This window comes from Perognathus longimembris, chromosome 12, assembly GCF_023159225.1.
Source record: "Perognathus longimembris pacificus isolate PPM17 chromosome 12, ASM2315922v1, whole genome shotgun sequence".
Classification (NCBI taxonomy): Eukaryota; Metazoa; Chordata; class Mammalia; order Rodentia; family Heteromyidae; genus Perognathus; species Perognathus longimembris.
This window is the reverse complement of record NC_063172.1, coordinates 18,391,462-18,406,704: the sequence shown is the minus strand read 5'-3', so window position 1 is coordinate 18,406,704 and position 15,243 is coordinate 18,391,462.

Here is a 15,243-nt window from a genome sequence, read left to right as displayed (position 1 = left end):
ATATAGAAGGAGCCTTTTCAGTACAATACAGGGGCTGTATCTACATCACACACTCACAAACATGACCTAGGAACAGCACATTCCAGGATTCCTCTGTAAACGTCAAGAAAACCAGATAAAATCACTTGATCCCACCTAAGTGGGAGGCAACACTTAAGGATTTAGGATTTTTAGACTGCTGTTTCCAAGGTGCCAAAAGTTTGTTGGCTTCACTTGAACCAGGAGAAACTGCCAATGTTCCTGTTGACTCTAGCACTGCTTCCAATCTGCTTTGATATGAGTGTGCTATGCAATATTGGAAATACAAACCTCTCCCAGAGCAGACAACTAATGGTCTAATCATTTGTTTTTGTTAGAAGAATTGAAAGTATGGAAAAGCTCTCTCCTCCCTTTCCCCTCCTTCCTGCACCCCCAGCATCTTGCTCCCTTTGACAGCTGACAAAAATCAGTTTTGTTCATTCTGACAAATACAAAGAAAATTCATTGTAAAAAGCAGGTTTCAAAAGACTTGGACAACGACCCTGGAACTTTGGAATTGTGCTGAAATGAGTCTGGAGGCCTGGAACTGTGGTAGTTGAAAGTGAATTATGCTAATATTCTTCTGCAACTGGTAGCATAGAATGAAAATCTTAGGCACCTTCACATTTGCTAATAGAGCAATTTGGTAATGGAATTTCAGTTTCCAGAGAAAGATAGTGATTTTGTTGTTGTTATTGTTGTTTTGATGATATATCAATATGCCAGAAATTATAGGAAGAGGAGTGAAATTGATTCTTATACAAATATTAGGATCTTAGTATCAAGATATATGGATGGCACACATTCGTTTCTATTGCATGAGAAACCTTCTCACAAACAGGAAAATCTGGATAGAATAAACTCAAGTGAGGTGGGATTCTCTCGCAGGCATAAATATTTGTTACATGGGTCATGATTGTCCCCACAGCTGACATTATCAACTGGTGATTACAGACTTTTCACAGTGATTGAAGGAGCTACAAGAATCTTCTCAATACAGTATCCAAGAATGTCACTATTAATCCATCAGAGTTAGTAAACAAAACGAAATTAAATGTTTCATCTCTCCAACCTAACATATTTTGTAAGTGACCTTTGGAGAAGACACTTTCATGAAATCATGTGTAATTCTTTTTTGACTCTTGCTGAAACAAAACAACTTAACAAGTGCTTCATTCATTCATTCAGTGGTACAATCAACCTATGCAGTTTTCCAGGCTCTGTTCTGGTTTGAAAATATGGCAGAACATAGCAGACAAAAGTTCCTTCTCTGTAGAAACTTAGCTTCTAATAGTTTCAACACTGAGAATTTTGAGTCAATTAATAAAGTTAGCTTGCTATTTTCTTTTTCTAGAGTTGAAAATAGTTAACAGAGCTATCCAAATCAAAAAGGAGCAAGTCAGAACATACCCAAATATAACTTACAACAAAGTTAGTCTGACATCAGTATCATACAAAGTAACAATGAAGGATAAGCAACAAGCAGGTGATTACAAATTTTTTTAACTTGGTTATATGTTTGACTCTGATCTCTACTATAAACCTACAGCAAACTCAGGCCTTCATTGTGGGTGGAAAGGAAGGAATGAAGCCTAAATATTTTACATGGAATCATTCAGATAATCTAGAGATGGAAGTTGATGATCATAATGCTTCGCAACTGCATACAACATGAGAGGATGAAAATAGTGGTCCAAATTTATAAAGGCCGCATAGTAGTTAGACAGATGACCCTGAGAGATGGTGCCATTTATGTAAATGTCCACATATCAAGATTGCCCTTGTCCTACTTGTATCTTCCTCAAAGGACACATTGCTGTGTTAAAGTAAGAAGTATTTGACAACTTTATCATAGAAAGCTGACAGTCTTAAATCAAAACTTTTACTTTTAGTGGAGTTCAAATTTTGCTTTTTTGTTTAAAGGAAATTTCCAGTAGAAAGGTATAGTCACAAAGACAAAATAATTCTGATCAGGTCATAAAGTTAAAATTGGCACTTTGAAGCTCTGAAATGTTGAAAAAGAATCCCACATAAGAAAAAGTAGTTGCCTGCATGAAATTAAACATGTTGTGATCTGAATGCTCTGAGAATTTATAATTTGGGAGATTTCTTTTGGTTGAGTAAGTCAAACATGGAGATTTTTCCCATGGAGAAAAAGATCTCCCTCTATATTTTTTTTGATGAGTAAGTTATTGTCTAAGACAAGATATTTGTATATTATAAGGTAACCACATCCTTACCAGTGAAAATATTTTTTTTACATTCTAGAAAAACATGCTGCTTCAAATTTGCTGGAACCTTTATAATATTCAGTTGAAGAAGAATTATGGAAAGATGTGTCTCCTTTTAGAATAATGTACAATTTAGGCAACTTCCAATGCAACAGGTTGGTTCAGAATTGTTTAAAATAAATTAGCATTTTTTGAAAATACATTCTATACTTCTTTGAAAAGAAAATATGAACTTTGAAAACGGTAGCATAAAACAAAGCTGTGTCATCTAAGAAGTAAGACATAACATACGATATCTCACAGACATGTTCAGATTCAGTTTTCAGATTTTTAACGTCTCTTTTGAAAATGAGACCTTAAAACATTTTTGCGCTATTATTATTATATTATATTCACACACACACACACACACACACACACACACACACACACACACACAGTACCCTTTAGACATGTGTGGCTATACCAGAGATCAGGACTGATAAAAGATCAGGAGATGATGCTACAGAACCATGGATGCTGGGTAATGTTCCCTCCCCACTCAAGGATACACAGTGTAGTTCTAAGGGAGGACTCAGCTCTGGGATTTCTCCACTTGGGTTTCTCTTTTGTCCTGTCAACCCCCATTCATTCTCATGAAACCCTCATGTGCACCTCACGGTGTCCCCATTCCGGACACTGAGCACGCATTTGACAAATGACAGCTATTTCATAACCTGATATCCACCTATTCATAGAGCCAAGAAAATGAATGGAAAAGGAAAGTTGCAGGGTAAAAATCATTTGTCTCTGTCACTAGATTTTTTTCTTCCCTATAGTTTGTCTCCCTGCCCAAAACTTTATTAAACACAACACTATGGTCCATGAAGAAGGAGTAGGGTAAAGCAGAATAAATGAGTGGAGTCAGGGTGACTGGCAGATAAGAAACAAAACAGAAATGTGATAGACTTGTTTAGACTTGTTTAGTAAATATATATATATATATATGTATATATATATATATATTTATTTTTTTTTTTCAGTCCTGGGGCTTGGACTCAGGGCCTGAGCACTGTCCCTGGCTTCTTTTTGCTCAAGGCTAGCACTCTGCCACTTGAGCCACAGTGCTACTTCTGGCCATTTTCTATATATGTGGTGCTGGGGAATTGAACCCAGGGCTTCATGTATACGAGGCAAATACTCTTGCCACTAGGCCGTATCCCCAGCCCCTGTTTAGTATACTTTACCATGAGAATCAAGCGGGACTTCAGGACAGTCATGTAGATTTTATAACCTCAAATACCACAAACTGCCATTCATATCGACAATGCCTTATGTTTTGCTGCTTTGTCTTTAATCATAGAGACTCAACACCCCTTTAATCATCAGTCTTGCTTTCGTGTTTGATTATTTTACAAAGATTCGGAAAGTTTGAATGAAATATCATTTCTGGAGTGTTAGTATATATTAATTCCATTTCTCTTTTTGTTTAGTTATTATTTTTGTTGTTTGAAGTCAAGGTTAAGAACCAAATGAACAGGAACAAACAATCATACCAGAGCCCACAGTATGATAAAGCCAAAATTGAATTATGTCATAAAGCAATTCAGGATTGAGTATTTTAAAAAGACCCACTAAATAACATTATGTAATTAAATTGTTAAAGAGACTAATTTTGTGCGTATACACATAATCATTATCTTTATAATTCGTGTATGGTTTCTTCATTCTTAGAAGCTACTGAAAAAGCATACTTTTAGGGAAAAAAATCATAATAGAACATAACCATCTACTTCACACAGCACTGCAAGAATAACCTGTGGTTGATATTATTTAATGACTTCTGTGTCCCTTCTAGAATGTAAAAATCAATTTTTACCTAGTTTTGAATCATGCATCCACACTGTCCCTCCTCTTTTCAAAAGCAATCATATTTTTCAATTGTTTTGTTTTGTTTTATCGTGTTAGTCCTGGGATTGAACTCAGGACCTGGGCACTGTCCCTGAGCTTTTGTGCTCAAGGTTAGTACTCTACCACTTGAGCTGCTCCTCCATTTCCCACTTTTTGGTGCTTAACTGGAGACAGGAGCCTCACAAACATTCTTACTTGGGCTGGCTTCTGAATAGCTAGGATTATTGACATAAAGTAGGGGTACCTGGCTCAGCAATCAGATTTGGATCACTACGAAGGTGTGATATGTTTCCCTTTCTAAATAATATAATGCTTTTGTGGAATTGAAGTACATAGAAACCTCTAATTCCAAGCAAGATCAAATTTATCTACCTATGTATCTATCCATATATTGTCAATCTATTTGTCTATCATCTATCTTTCTATAATTTATCTATTAGCTAAATAGTTATTACCAATTATACATACCATGATGTTATATGTAATAATATGATACCTAAATCTGAAATGGAAAACATATTAGTTTCCATCTCTGCTTTTTTGTTTAATGTTCTTCATTTTATTTATTATTTTGGCATCTGTGTCAAAAGTTTATGAATTTTGTTACTACACACATACATTTATATGTGTGTATACATATATGCAATGTATATATACAAAAAATTGTAGATATAAATTAGATAAATTGTGAAGACAGCAGAATTATTTATTTTTTCATAAACATGCCCACAAGGAATAATAATGATAATCATAAGAAAATAAGGAATGGGAAGAAAAATTTAAGTTTTACTCTACTACCTTCTTGGATCTACAATTGTTCTTTAGTTTTGAGGAACCAAAAGTCAAACATGAATAATTTATGCCAACAACAATAACAACAAAACCATTATTATTCTTCACAAAGAAGGGTAGAGACACAAAAAAGTGTTAATGACAAAGTGAACTTGGATTTAAAAGCTTCCCAAGGGTTGTACCAGGACACAAGCAGCGGTATATTTGAACTGTTTCTTTAGTCATTTTAATTGAAGTTATAATCATTTTAAGAGTAAACATTTGTTTCATATACAGCAAGTTACTCTTTTAATGAATTCCTTTACCTACACTTCAAAGCAAATGTATGAGACAGTGAACATTATTTTATTTCAAGAGAAACTCTCAAATTACAGACATTAAATGAATTTCCCAACCTATATTTGTAGTCAGAAGCACAGAGTACAGTACTGAATTAAGACTGATATGAAATCCAAAGTATTTGAGCAACTGTAACTTATCATGTCTCTCCTTCTGTCCTTCAAACATCTCCCCATTTCTGATGCTTCATCTAAATTCTAAACCACAGAAGACATGAAACCGATGGCTCTAGCCAGATATCCTTGGTCAGACAAGATATGCATCCATGTTCCTTTAAGCTAGCCATGTAACACAAAGGGCCGATCACTATATAGAGAGAAGGCTCTTTGTGATATCTAGGAAAGCCCTGCACAGTACAGACAGTTCCTCTTTTCTTTCTGATATCCTCAGCTGAGTCTTTCATTACTGATCCACAGTAGGTCATTTAATGGCTAGTTGTTGAATGTGATAGGTGAATGTAAAAGGAAAGACTATCCTTCCCTCTGCAATCACAGAGCCTAGAAAGCCACATGTATGGGCAAAAGCTAATTGTAAAGGACAAAATGTGTAAGGAGCAAGCTATGATCAATGAATCCATTACAAAAAGAAAAAGAAAAAAAAACACATGAAAATATTTTTAGCTTCAATTTCATGATTCATCTTTTCCTGTGTAAATAATTTATAAGAGGAGTAATACAAACATCAGGTTTGCAGGAAAGGAAATTAATTTGGAACTAAAATTAGAAGAACCCTTCCGGTGGACAGATGACAAAGGGAACAAACAGGGCCCAGAAGAAATTGATGACACATCTTAAAGAAACCACACAAGCAGAGAACATGGCAGGCTGATGGCCTGTTGGTAAAGCCTTTAGAAGAGTGAAAGCCTAGGGTGACCATCAGCTCACACAGAAAGACAAATGATAGTGAAGAAAAATGAATATAAAATGTATTACTAGGTATTTTTTTCCCTATAGACTTGGCTTGAGGAAAATGACTTGGCCTAAGGAAAATGGTGGAAATGGATAGCATTTATACTGTTAGTACTGATGTTTTCTATTTTGTATTCTGGCATGTTCACAACCTTTAGGTTCCTAGGAAACTTCTGGTACCCAACTCTCTTCTGTGCTCAACAGATCTGTCAGGTGGCACTCATTTACATGCTAATGCAAATCAGTCATTCTGGATGAGTCATGGAATTTACTTCATTGTTAACAGGAGCAACAGATGCACTGTGAAGATTTAGGAAGGCCACATAGATCACATCTATAATCCCAGCCATTGGGATGCAGGAGCTGGAGATTCATGAGTTCCAGGACAGCCTGAACTCTGTCTCAAAAAAAAAAACACAAAAAAAAAAAAAAACACACCAAACAAAACCAACCAACCAATAAGCAAATGAAGCACAAAAGATCCTGATAGTAGACAGTACATAGTATTATCCTGATGGTAGACAGACAGGAAAACTTCATGAAGAGAACTCTGGATTGAAAAAAAATACATATTTTCTGCTAAATTAACATTTTCTGAGGAAGAATATGAAACTACAGGGCATAGGATATTTTATTCTTCCTTTGATACTAAATCCTGTATGTCCTTCGGTAAATCATTCAACCACTCTAAGCCTAATTCATCCCTCTATAAACCTTAGTTTCTGCCTCTATAAAAAATGATTATAAACCCACTACCTAGGAATAGTATAAGGGCTAAAATATGTAATTGCCTGGCTTGATACTTGGCACTCAGCAAGTACTGATTAAAATGGTAGTTACTGTTTTTACAAGTAGTACCCTCAATGTCATTACTGTAAATAATTAGATGGGTGTTGCCCAAGATTAGGCAGGTTGCTTACAATTTAGCAATAGTGTGCATTATTAACTGCTGTAATGTGGGATTAAAATACATGAATTTTTACTAATGCATGTTAATATACATATAAACCCCTAGTAAAGTCTAAAGCATGTGTGGATGTTTATGTTTCTTACTTAAGGTTTGTAGGTGCTGCTCAATTACCTCTTGGAAAGATGTACCTAAAGCTCCTGAGACATTTTCCAGGATTGAGGTCTAGGGAAAGCCCTGGCAAAAGTGTGAGACCCTATCTATATAAAACTGAAGCAAAAGGGGATGGAGGCCTGGCTAAAATAGTAAAAGTACTTGCTTAGCAAGCACCAGGTTCTGAGCTCGAACTCAAATACTGCCCCCAACAAAGGGCATACACTCTCATGCACAATAAACATTAATTACCTTTACTTATTCAGTGTATGTACTATAAATAAGTATTTACCTTTTAGGGAACGGTTTCTTAGAAATTTTCAAGAATACAGCATTTGGTGAAAAATGTCTGGCGACCAACCTACTAAGTTCAGTGAGCCTGCTGCTTTTTCAGGTTCTGTAACCTAATGGTCAAAAGGTGGAAATAATTTTTGTGGGATCTAGAAAAAGAAACAAATATAAATATTTTGTTCTCAGTTGAAAATAAAGAAAACTGCTAATAATTCATTTAATTTTTTTCACTATTTCTACAGACAAGAAATACTCAAGAAGCCTAGGATTCGTTGTTCACCTCCCCTACCATTTTTAGCACTTAGTTCTCTGAGTACAGTCCTCAAAGGTATCTGTGTCATCGCATCTTCCCTCCTAACTCTTGCTAGGTCATTGGGAAGCTTTCCAGGGCTTAGGAGAATTGGGGATCTGGAAGACTGAACTGACTTCTAGCAAGTTACAGAAATACTACTGAAACATAAAATTTGACTTCCCAACACTATTCCACAATATTGGATTGTTGAATCTCTTGATACTTCAAACTCCTTATTTATTCTTTGATTCTCTCTTCATATTTCTCACTCTCTCCTTACCAATCAATGGAACCAGTGTTCCATGTCTAAGCGGAGCATCTGGTCTCACTGTCAAAGATACCTCAAGAGTAATTTAATTATTCATTTTTTCCTTTAAGAAAACTCATAAGGCTTAGCAAAGTATTAATTGTATGCTGTTGGTGTGCCTCCCAGCATTATTATTATATATATATATTTTTTATTATCAAACTGAATTACAGAGAGGTTTCATACATTACAGTTTCATACATTAGGCATTGGATACATTTCTTGTACTGTTACCTCATCCCTCCCAGCATTATTAATCAATAAGAATAAAATATATAGATTTAAAAAATTCCAAGACCTCTTTTTAATCAAGCATCCAAGTAAAGTAATATTCTAAAGAGACTTCTTTATTTCCTTGTTCTTCCTACCTAAGACATTCAGATTTTCTCAAAGCCAATTCCTAGATTCTCAAAAGCCAAAGATGCTCTCTTTGGCTGAACAGGTTTGTGAAGCAAGAGTTTACAGATCCAAATCACCTTAACAGTTGACTGACCCGGAAATGGGGCCTTGAGTGTATTCACCTCTTTGCCAGCTTGAGAATTTCCACCCACTAAATAAGCATCTATAACACCACTGAAATAGCTCTCGTGTGTCTGAAAGGGGTCTAGCGTGATCGAACGTTTGCCTGGTGCTGTAGAATTCTTAGGGTTTTTTTTTTTTTTTTTTTCCAGAGGCAGGGAAGACATACTGTTCATGGTACTGTCCGTGCCAATTTCCAGATGGAACTCTGGAACTATGCAGAGTTCACTCCTTTTTAAAGTCTGTTCGGCAAGTGCTCCCAGGGCTGGTATGGGCTCTGGGGCTCGTTTGTTTTTCCTGGTCACCATGGAGCTGCTAGTTTCAATCCCAGCTACAAGACCATCTCTGGGACTTGGAAAGAGAAGCCAGTGCCAGCGTTCACTGGCCGCCTTCAGAGGAGCTGAAGAATGAGTAGCAGGAAGCAGTAAACCAAAACCCATCGTTGCCAATAAATGACCTAGACACTGTTTTCTTGGCGTTACTGTTTTGAGTTCTTCATGGCTAAGCAAATCAAGACAAATGGGGAGGAAGAAAGGCTTTCTCAGGGCTCTGTTGAGGTGAATCTCTTGAGCTATAAAATGAGTCAAAGTGGATTTTGTAAGAAGTTCACTTCTGGCAGAATAGCACAGTTGGATCACAGTTTTGATGCTGAATCATTGAAGCTGGGCAAACAGCTTCAGCTGGGAAACTTCTTTTCTCCTCTTAAAAAGGGTATGAGAATGAAATTGTTAGTAAGATATGTAAAGCACATAGTGTCTGATTTATAGGAAGGCCCAGTAAGTGACTTTAGCTTTTTTTTGTTAAACTGTCACTCCTACACTAGACTAGGTGGCCACAAGAACATAAAGCCAGATAATAATTTAATACCGAGTTTTAAGATTTTTTCATTATGCATCTAAGGAAAGCTTTCTGTTAGAAGGAAAGCTTTATGTTTTTAAAAATGTATTTGATTATCTAAGTTTTAGATCTCTTGCTTGACTTGGTTAAAAATCAAACGCTCTCCTTGCCAACAATCATTTTCACAAACACACTATATGATACCCATTTTAGGGCCTCATTTGAATAACATGATTGATGTATAATCCCCTTTATCCTGAAGTGGACACCCACTCCTAAGCTGTGTGGTCAGGCTAAGATTCATGATAGAAAACTCTCTTAAACAATATATCAGAATTCAGAATGCTGCAGAAGAGAAAAGGCAGCACTGTAACTGAATGTTTGGAAATTTGGGATATTTTGTAGCTAGTCTTTGGTCTTGTTGGAGGCAAGCACTCTTTTTTTTTTTTTTTTTTTTTTTTTTGCCTGTCCTGAGCACTGTCCCTGGCTTCTTCTTACTCAAGGCTAGCACTCTGCCACTTGAGCCACAGCGCCACTTCTGGCCATTTTCTATATATGTGGTGCTGAGGAATTGAACCCAGGGCTTCATGTATTCAAGGCAAGCACTCTTGCACTAGGCCATATTCCCAGCTGGACACTTCTTCATTGTTCTGCATTTTTCTCCTTCATTATCCTCCCTTCTTCCAGCTACTCCATGTGGCTTGCTATCTGCTGTGATTATAATACCATCCTCTCTTCTGGAAATGTTTTATTGGAGCTGGAAACTTATTTTCTGGCCATTTGAAGTTTCTGCTGTCACTGAGGTATGCTAGCTCAGGGACTTAAAAGCCGATCCTTTATTTATCATGGTTAAATGCTTGATAAGCAAAGAAAGGTTTTTGACATTCAAACTGGCTCATTCTGGAATCTTTTAAAGGAAATGCTCACTCTGGTTTTTTAATAAAATTCAAAAGGAAGCGTTCTGAACTTAATAACATTATAACATGAAATAACAACAAAAAATTATCCCTTTCACCCAGAACATTTTCAGCAGCCTTGGTCAGATACTGGTTCGATGGTAGAGAATGATGCTGTGATTCAGGAATGAGATTGAGGGAAGGAAGGGGGAAAGTTAGGGTTGGTTAGATTTTTAGAAATTTTGGTCTCTCCCTCAGCTCTGGTAGCTCAAACAAATACTGGAGGGGAGCTCTGTCAGGAAAGTCCCCACTACAGGGCACACGGTATAAATGAAAATGCCCTTTCATACAGAAAACTGTTTCCAAGGCCAATGTGAATTCAATGTAAAAGATGACATATCTTTTTAACGGTCTGTGTTCTTTTAAAATCTGTGCATGTGTGTGTGTCTTTGAATCTCTCTATTTATCTGTCTCTCTACTTCTTGCTCTCTCTGTGGCTTTCTCTCTATTTCACATATGCTGCCACCATATTCCAAAAGGTGAGGATGAGAGGAGAGAATACAGAATGGTAGCAGGATGGAGAGTGATCTGGCTGATGCCCAACACATCATTTCAATTCACTTTTTATCACCCAGAAATTCAAAAATTTCCCAGCATGCCAATGAATATTCTCTGCTACTTAAAAATGTATAAAACTATATATATGTAATGTATATATATACACATATATATATTATAGTGACAAACATTTCCTGTATCTCAGTGAATGGGAAATCTACATGAATGGTGAAAGAAAAAAATCTAATATATCTCATGAAAATATCTCATGAAAAGGAAATCCTTATCAAAGGCACTAGGGCCAGGTAACACCGTAGGAGCATAAAAGGGACATTTGCATTGCTTTTCCATTTCCAAGATTTGAGTAGATGTCATAGCAATAATAATAATGTTAATAAACAGTGAGTAATCAAGTCATTGGATGTTTCATAATTTAGATAGTCAGCTGCATGTGGAAGATGGCAGCCACTTCTTGTTGATTCTGGCCGCTGTGATATTTCAGACTCATTTATTTATTTCATTTATCTCCCTCTCTGGCCAAATCACTATCACTTGCAGATCTCTCCCCGGTCTTGTTTTGAGCATTTCAATCTTGTTCAGGATGTCTGATATATAAGCAGATGAAGTGAGCGTTTGAATCAATGTAGCTTAATTATAATCCTGTTTTCTGAGTCTTGCTCATTTTCTTTTTCATTTGTTCTAATAAAATCAGACAGTTGGGCACTGAGTGTTGCCTGTGTATTCTAGTCACTGATTTTTTTTTTTTCTTTAAGTTACGGCTTGATTGTCCATGGTAAGATCTACAGAGAAAGTGCTTTTGATTTCATTTTAAATTGTACGATTGCAATGAGCTTACAAGCATCTTTTTTTCTTACACAACCCTCTTGCTTTTTATTGTGAAGATGACAATAATATAAAAAACACAAATGTAAAGAATTATTGGTTTAGATGTTTCTGGTCTTTCTTTCAAGCTGTCTTTTGATGTTTGCTTCTCCAGCTCCAGTGTTGCAGCCACCACAGCTTGAAGTATTTCCCCCACTGCTGGTACCATTGCAAACATTCTCTTAGTATTAAAACAAATCAGAATCAGGAGTATCTAATTGTGCTGGTTTTGATTTTGTTAATACAAAGTGAAAGATTAAAATGAACCAGTAACAGCAAAAACATTTCTTAAAGCAACAGTCTAAGCACAGCTTTCAAAGGAAAACTGAAAAACCAAAGTCTTGAAAACTTAAAAAAGAATGCAGCAAAGTACAATCATTACATGGGTTGCATCATAACTCTCCCTAAACATGTTAGTTTCGCAAAAGACACTACTGTGAAGGTTTTCAAATAAATCATTACTGTTTCCTCTTGCAATATTTACAAAATCCCATATTATATATGCCACTCTTGGTGGCATTTGGGGTGTTTTGTAGTGGTCTGTTGCTTTCTCAACACACCTCTTCGGCTGTCATGATTTGTTTGCCTTTTTTGTGCTTTTATGATTCTCAGTCACCCCTAGAGCCACCCTTCACAGCTCTGCTTCCAGGTCCATTATTAACCCATCTGTAGGACTACAGGGCAGTGTTCTAGTTGCCTTGCTTCAAAGCAAGTTAACACAGTTTTGTCCTGGTTATCTCAAACAACCTCAAGCATTTTTTCTGACATTGCTCCTGCAAGTTTTACAGTACTTCTCTTTTTTTCTTGTCATGGCTATTACTGTCCTGGACACTTTTCACGTCTCATTGTGCAGAATAGATAAGAGCAGGTATAATTTTCCCTATTCAATGCTACACACACACACACACACACACACACACACACACACACTAGAAATTACAGTAAAATCTACCTCTTCCCCTCCAGATTCAATGCCAAATGACTTGAGGCATTAGGCCACCTTCATTCTCTCCAATGGCCGCACTCCCCTCTCTAAGAAAGCAGCCTTCAGATAGACCTGGGAAGACAACAGATATCTGCCTATGACTTCCAGAGTCCATGCCTTTCTTCTTTTGATAGAAACTGTAAAAGAGTAGACAGGACTCAATGCACTTCTGGGCTTCCTTTTGAAATGCCATTCAGAAAAAATATAATGAGTCCCAGGAAGGCAAAGTCTAATTCACACCTTCGTGTGAACTAATCACCTACCATTCTCTGTGACACATTTTTCAAATCCAATTTGGAAAATGTGGCTTGGCCACAGAAAATTGAGCATTTGGGCAGGTGACTATAATCAACACCTATTCCACATTCAATCATAATTTCATTCATTTAGCCAGGAGGAGGAGTAATGCTTGTCAGCTGAAGTAAGAAGGATTAACAAGAAGTGACTAGTCTAGTAACTGGAAGTTTTCAGAAAAAAAAAGTTTAAAAAAAAATAAGAAAAAGTGAAGACAGAGGTGAGTAAATATGTGATATATTAATTACAGAGGGAAAATGGTTACATAAATAAGAGACACACACTGAAAGGCTTTGAGTTTTGAGCAAATAAATAAAAATTTTATCCAGTCAGAAATTGAATGAAGGATTTGAGCTGGGGATAGTGAGATGTACAGATTTGCTTTTTCCGTGTGTGTCCAATGTTGTGGGAGAAGAGATGGGAGAGGGGCGGGTCTGTAGGCCGAACCCTGTAAGAACCACTGCAGAAATCTAGGTGAGAGGTGATTAATGTCAGAACTCACAGGTCTAGCAGAGGCATGAAGAGAAAGGGCAGAGAGATTGGGAAACAGTGGAGTAAGAAAACAGAAAACAAAAGAACAGAATACAAGGCCTCAAGTTTGAGGCCTTGGAAATATTTTAGTGCTTGCAGTTTTTCTACAACCTCTTACTTGGAGATTGCCTTATCTGTGTTCCTAAGCCCTGAGGGGAAATCTAATAGGTTTTTTTCTTTTGTTTTGTTTTGGGTCCACATAGATCATGAGAAGCTTGCTCTCAGAATTATGCAGGACTGAAACAAATGTGAACTTTCAATACCATGGTTGGTTCTGTTGTTTACTGATTGCAAACAAGCAAAATTAAAAGCAAAACAAAACAGATTTATCACATAGAAGAGACAAGAGAATTTTCCAGCAAGTATGTACTCAATCCCTTATAACTACCAGTGGTGCATCAAAGAACATTGTTATTTCTCACTTATTATAAATGGACAGCTTTGTAGGATCTGGGCACAGGGCAGGCTTAATTCTAATAGCTCCTGAGTGTTTGTGCCTGTAACCCACCTCTCCTTTCCTTTCTGCATATATCTTTATTATATTTCTCTACCTCCTGTGCAGTTTTCTGTGCATATGTGGTTAGAACACCACAGTGAAATGTGAGGGGAAAACAAAGTACATCACTCGGGTTTATTCTATCATATGAATGGCTACATTCTCTTCTTCTCTTCTGGCTGTCGGGCATGGAGACTTTCCTAGTGATAGACATGTGTTTCAGTGGCAGAATATCAAGAAATCATCCTGGGTCTCCAAATCGTTTCTTAAGGGAAGATGGTCTACCAGGAACACACACAGTAGGATTTTTTTTTTGTGAGAAATACATATGATGATGCTAAATCATTGCGATTTGAAGGTTGTTTGATACAGTATCTATCATTTGCCTAACTAAAACAGACTCAAAGCTATGGAATCCAATGACTGTTATAAGGCAATACTGGGAGTAAAATGGTGAGATCATAACATCTTGAAGTGCCACGAACAATCCACTTTGCATAGATGTCAGATTTCCTCTGTCTGACTCCTAGGCCCAAACTAAATTATTGTGCAGGGGAAAAAAAATCAGTCAGAGATTGGCATTTTATGAAAAGTTCAATATACGTACTACTGTATTTATAGTAAAAGGACAAACTTCAAACTTCAAAATGCTCACTAGCCAGATCTTTACACACATACACACACTACACATATACACACATACACAAAGACACCATGTGTGCCTACCAAGGATGCTTGATGCCACTAACTTCTATTTTAGTGTCTGCTTCCCTAAACCCAGTTCCATAAACTCTAGGGCAGTAAAAACTTAGATCAAGTCCTTGCAGTCTGAGATGACTGTTCTATAACCCATACCTTCTTAATCCTTCTACTGCAAACTATCTGCTGGCTTGTTAGAAATTTCTCTCCAACAAGACAGTAAATGAAAGGCTTTATAGGGAATGACTTTGGGGGAACCATAAAATTAAATTTATTTTTAAAAAGCAAGCTCTTCAATTTCCATGGTGATACCCTTAGCAGTGGTCAAAAGTCAATAAATCAATCATTAGCAATAAATCAAAATTGTCCCTTCAACATTGTCTGCCACTGATCACCAGTTGTGCATGAAAGGCCAAGG